The 6,383-nt window shown below is 39.3% G+C and overlaps 1 long non-coding RNA gene across 1 annotated transcript; it reads right to left on the bottom strand.

The window, feature by feature from the left end:
* Nucleotides 1-1,923: 1,923 nt before the first annotated feature.
* On the bottom strand, nucleotides 1,924-2,799 carry LOC143471329 (uncharacterized). Its single transcript, XR_013119534.1, has 2 exons — nucleotides 2,687-2,799; nucleotides 1,924-2,352 (listed from the first exon to the last, which is right to left on the bottom strand). It is a non-coding gene; the product is annotated as an uncharacterized LOC143471329 (long non-coding RNA).
* Nucleotides 2,800-6,383: the final 3,584 nt, after the last annotated feature.

The raw sequence follows: 6,383 nt of genomic DNA, 5'->3' as shown, positions 1-6,383 counted from the left end.
CGTGGTTCAGCGGCAGAGGTACCGGGTTCGATTCCAACCCAAATCGATCTTGTTTCGTGGAAGGTTGTCCGAGATACGCCATCTTAGCAGGCAAGGTTAATTTGCCTTCATTCGCACCAAGTACTAATTAACCAACCAGTTTCAGTGTTCATCACAAAAAAATGGCTGGGCAAGGTTTAGAACCTACGAACTCTGTGAGGTTCAGAGAAAACTTACAGCCAGTGCCGCATTAACCGTTGTTGAAATCTTGTTTTTACACAATTGCCAAATTATTCCAACATTACGTCTTGTTAAGTATTTTACGTTTATCTGCTGTACATCGTTCTCGCTTGCAAGAATATATTACAAATTATCCATAGAGCCTACAGTCAAGCTAATGGCGCAGCACACTGATGCGCGATGACTCAATGGCAGCGGTACTGGGTTCGATTCCAACCAAGTTCGGCCTTATTTCGTGGAAGGTTGTTTGCCATACATGATGATAGCAGATAAGGTTAAATTAATTTGCTTCCATTCACCAATTTCCTGAAAGTTCAGTTCAGTAGTAGTAGTAGCAGCAGTAGCAGCAGTATAGTAGCAGCAGCATGTTAATCGCTGTTCCACCATTCCACCAGTTCAGTGTTCGCCACAAAAAAAAACAGGTTGAGCAAAAAACACCAGATAATAATTTAGTCTTTATTTGAGGTTTTAGTTTTTTTGAACAAAAGGTAATTGACTCGGCGCTGCGCGCCTCGACCGGCCGCTTCGCGGCATTTAGACACTAGGATTGGGCTGGGTTAGCGGTTGTTGGCTCGCCGCTCCGCGGCTCGCTGGGTGACTGGTTTGAACCTGCGACTTGTCTATGCAGGTTCTCCAATTTTCCCATTGCGCCATGAGTTCCCCCCACCCACCCTCACGTTTCTCTGCATCTTGACTTTATTGGTTTAGGACTTTGGGCGTTTTTGCAATATTATTGTGCACTTTAACGCAGCCGGACTTGCAACCTCGCAAGAAAAGCAGGAAGTGGATGGACAAGGTTTTGAACCTGCGAACTCTGGGAGGATGTTCGGCAACTTACAACCAGAGCAGCATTAACCGGTGTCGATATCTTGTTATTATGCAATACCTAAATTATTCCAACATCAATACTTGTTACGGCTGTTAAACTTTAGTTACTGTACATTGCTTTCGTCAACCAGAATATGTTGCAAATTACCCGCTCTGCCTTCAGTCAGGCCAATGGCGCAGCATCCTGATGCGCATTAGGTGGAGAGGAAAGTTTATCGAATAACAACCCAAAGGTTCCTGGTTCAAACCCCGGACCTTGCAAGTCCATTTCGGCGTATAAACTTAAAGTCCAAATGTTCTTATCGGTTTTTTAAAAGAAAACAACATTTGTTTGTTATATATCTTTTTAACTTCATTCGCTCACACCGTTGCATAGCTCGAGCACTGCTGAAAGTCCATTGGTGCAATGGGTCGCCGGTTCGAATCCCCTATCTGATACTTTTCCATTTTCAAGAACCTCAATCTGATGCTCCTTTAAATCCGTAAAGTTATCGTTGTTTGCTGTTGCCGCTTCATAGCTCGCGTCCTTCGACACTGCACTCGGTGCTAGAGGTTCCAGGTTCGATCCCCGGCCGTAAGCCATTCTAACCCAATTCACGGCCATAAGCCGCTTTAACTTAATCCAAGGCCCTAAGCCACCTTTAACCCAATTCAAGGCCATAAGCCACTCTAAAACAATCCATGGCCTTAAGCCGCTCTTTGTCCTATCCCTCGGCCATGGCCACTCTAAACCCTTTAAACCCTACCCCAACCCCACCCCTCCCTTCCTAATCCCTTCCCTAACCCCGACCCCATCTGTAAGTTAACGGCCTTAAGCCACCTAACAACGTCTGGAACTCCGGCGCCGGCCGGGGACGCGGGTGAAGTGGCAACATCAGTGGAACATGTTTTTTATTTGGTCAATGATTTTGAATGATATATATTTAAAATTTGCAGCAAAATAAAAAGGTTAGTTTAGCTCAGTTGTAAAATCTTTGCCCTCCAGCATGAAGTTTGCGGGTTCGATTCCCGGCCGTGCAGCAGATGCAAAGAAAAACGATTACCACAAACACACATATTGTAATTTTTTTAACGATCTTAATAAAGTTATATGTTAAAAATTTCGAACTATATCACCAGGACCAATAAACAGGAGCGATCGTCGTCGATAATTAAAACCTGCGCTTGTACAGAGACCTCACTGAACAATTGACTGGAGCAAGGATCTCTTCGTCAGAAAGAGCTTTCTTTTGAAGCTTTCAGCACAAAAACAAATCACTTGTTTTAAATGTTGTTTATGGTGATCTTCGAGTTGTGGCGTGGACGCTGAAAGATACAGGAAATGTTAATTGACATGCAAAAAGTGCGTAAACAAGCTGAAATTATGCTAATCGACTGGAACAATCTAAAAAAGCAAACGCATTTGATATTCCAAAGTAAATATTATTGTTAAAAACGCTTATTTTAAATTGAAGTTATCAACTTTCCGATATCCACGCTGAAGAACTGTTATTGTTGTTATTGTTAGATGCAAAACGATTTAGCCTTATTGTTTTAAGCCCATAACAGTTGACAGTTGACGTAACGGTGACAATTAAACAGATACGTGTTCTTAAAGCCACATAGACCATTCCAACCAAATTAAAATATTTGCTAGCACCTTTTTCAAAGCAATTAACACTATTTGCTTTATCCAAAGCTTATTCACTAGACAAGAGGCGACGTATAACGCGCAGAAAAGAGCCATGATCCACATCAAAATGTCGAAGTTTAAAGGTAAGATTCCGCTGGCACTCCAAAGTCCTGCGCACAAACAGAAGGTTGGAACAGCTGCCCAGCCAACCGTATAACGTCATGATTACGGAACGTCACCTGCAAAATAACCGACATCGATGGCAAGAATCGCCATCGCGAAAACGCTTCCATATTTCGAGTCGTACTTAGTTTCAACCGAGCATGAGAAAGCTGCGTAGATTCTGCTAGCAACCATACAACTTCCATGGCCTATTGCACACATCAAGACAGCCGTGGCAATAAAGCTGTATAAGAAGATTTATCTAGGTAAGTTGGAATTGATTTGCGTTGATTTATGCTTGTGACAAAATACTAAAACTTGTTATTTATGAAAGTATGGATTTGTTCATCAAGTATAAATTTTAAACGTTTTTCTTTCTGTCAAAGCACGTTCAAACCTTGTCCATACTGTTAGCGAGAATAATCCTATTATAACAATCATCATTCCCAGCATTGCCCCCGTCCAAGGCCAACTGCTTCTAGGCAAAAAATTTACCATCGATGCGCCCAACTCGAACCCAACAATCCCAGATACGTGTGCCAAATCTGGGGACAGTTACACATACCGATGCCAGAGTTTCTTAACTTTTTGGAAATAGATCTCCACAGTTTCTTAAAACGTTTTTCTTATAAATAATGAGCTAACATAAACTGCCAATAAGTTACTTTAAGTATAAAACCCATTTAGCTACTTTTATGTTGTCATACCAAGTGGCGATTCGAAAGAATTAAAGCCAAAAGCTGACCAACTTGAGAATGCGCTGTACAAGGACCCTAACACAAGGCCAGTTGTCATAAGACCTTGCAGTGCAGTCAGAGTGTAGCTGTGTGTCGGCAATATCCACGGACATCTTGCTTTGTCGTTCTTTCGAAGATTGTTATTTAATTAGATACCATAGTCAACATATTCAGTAGGTTTTATGATTACAGGGAACAAACAACCATCGAACTAACCTTTTCTACTCTTTGAACCTTCAAACAGTTGCTGATAAGCTGGAAGAATCCGAGCAAAGCTATCACTCCGGCATAACTGAAAAACTTCGCCCGTCTATTTTGACAAATGTCCACTAAACTCCCGAACATTGGACCAACTTCAATAACAAAGTTTATTGTCATTCATTGTAACTATATATGCTTACTGAAGTTTGCAAATTGGTAACTATCGGCGACTTATTATCGTCGTATATTTGTAACGTTTTTTCCCAATTAACAGATTAAAATACTTATCTAATACTTTTAGAATATATGTACCTAGTGTGCCACCTGCTGCCACACTCAAAGACATCCCAGTCTTCTTTGCTCTTTCCTCCTTGTCATTAAAGATCCTGGCCATCATGGTCATCCCGCCCACCGTAACAAATGAAGATCCTAGGCCATGTAGAGCGGCCGATACAAGTACAACAAGAAAAGACGGAGCCAGTGCATATCCTAAAAGATAAGAAATTGGTTTAATCAACACAAAGTTAACAGCAGAGTTATTAGAGTACATTCGTTCTTGTTGTGTCAAGAAGTAAAGCAACGTTTTCTTTGTAAGAGAAGAAGAATAATACTCGTTAAAAAGCTCTTCTAAATTAATTTGAGTTTTATGAAAATTTTTTGCTGATTATTCAGCTCCAAATAATTTTTACTGTTTCCTAAATCTTACTAAACAAGTTTATTTTTCATTTGTTGAGCAAATGAAGAGTTAAGTTGGATAAAAGTCGATGCAAAGAAAAAACATGGCAAGATAGATAAAATTTATGTTACATTATTTTTTGTCAACTAACCTAAAGAAAACAGAATCTATAAAAAAAATATTCAGAATTTTAAGACAATTCGATGATGCCGAGCTTTTGGCAAAACATTTTGTCTACATGATCTGAGCAAATAATGGGTCAATACGAATAGGTCAACCACAGTGCAACAAAACCAACCTATTGCCGTTACAAAGACAATCAGTGTCCCAGCAAACATGGGAACACTGTGTCCGATCCTGTCAACTAATGGACCAACCAAAAAGCTGCCAAACATTCGGAGTGTCGGTATGGCAGCGGATATGGCGACAATATTCAACTTCTGTGTCGTAAGGAAAGTCTTCTTCGCTTCTTCAAACATTTGTAGAGTGTTTGCTTGGGAAGTGACGTTCAACCTTAGAGTTGTTGCCTGCGGTATAGGGTTTGTCGACAAATGGATTTTCCAGAGAAAGTTGGGAACAAGATGAACTGTAAAATAGGAAATTAGACCTTTAACGCAAGCACTATAATAAATGTAAGGACTGTAGCTTAACTTAATCTTTGGGTCACATTAGTTGTTAATACGAATCTCTTCCCATAGAATGGTTTGAAGAAATAATATTTATTGCTGATTTCGCGATAGGCCTGACACCACTTAATTAAATTAAAACCGGAGATGTTTGGCGAAAGAAGGACATTGAAACAATTACCGTTAAAAAAGAGAATATCGTTTTTGAAACGCAAGAAGCTTAACTTAAACAGAAAATTTGTGAAAGACATATGTTTTATTTTAGCAATGTTTGACATATGATGCACCACAGTCATGCTTTTAGAAAATGAAACCAATCCGAAACATAAGGCTTAAAAAATTAAGACATTGACTTTTAGTTTCATTTCAAGTGGTTTGCAGTTGGTTACGAGTTCGTTAAAACTCAAATCGATAAAAAAAGATATTTTGCTGCCGTTTTTTTATTTTTATTTTTATTGCACTGGTCAATCTAAGCTTACGAAGCAGTGAATTCAAACATTCTTTGGTGTTATCAAAGTACTGAAAAGCGACCACCACCAACGTAATGCAATGCTGTTAGTAATATTGTGTCAAGAAGAAAAAACTTAAAATAAAAAACACTATAAAAACACTGCTTGCAGAGTATATTGATATTTTATTGATGGTGTGATCTCGCCTTCGTGCAAGTTCCTTTTAACGCGTACACATATTTTTACTTGTTTTAACGATCTTTGTACCGAACGAATTTGGAACCATGTCATCAGGACCAATAAGCAGGGGCAAGCTTCGTCGGTACTTCGCCTTTAATCATTACAACTGCGAGTCATTGCAACACTGAGTATTGGACACGGGCTGTATATATGCGAGCCATTGCAGAGCTTGAACCACTCCGCTTCACCGCCGACATTTTAATGGGGGAAACTCACTGGCAGTCTGGTTCTGAAATTAGCACTCACTTAACATCGATTGAAGACTGGAATCAATGTAGAATAACCAGAGCACCAGACATATAGCTGAGTATCTGCTGCTTCTGATTTGTTCCAAGACATACATTTTGTCACTTCACCTTGCGTCAATGCTACAGTGTTTTAGCTTAATGCTTCTGAAAGTTAAAATATAACCGGTTTAGTTTTATGTTATAGTGAAGAAATTGAAAATTGTTAACTTTGTTATGTTTGTGGTTATTGTGTATTTTATGTTTACTTTTACGATTTGATAAAAGCTAACAAACATTTTGTTTAAACCTGAAACTAAATTGTCCTTGTCATTATTACATTTCGTTTTACAAAAACAAATTTTTCGTCTGTTTCCTCTAAAATTCGACCGTGGTTTGAAAACCAAGT

This window comes from Clavelina lepadiformis, chromosome 9 (genome assembly GCF_947623445.1).
Source record: "Clavelina lepadiformis chromosome 9, kaClaLepa1.1, whole genome shotgun sequence".
In the NCBI taxonomy this organism is placed as follows: Eukaryota; Metazoa; Chordata; class Ascidiacea; order Aplousobranchia; family Clavelinidae; genus Clavelina; species Clavelina lepadiformis.
Note: the sequence above shows the minus strand (reverse complement) of the source record. Positions and strands in the feature narration are given on the sequence as shown.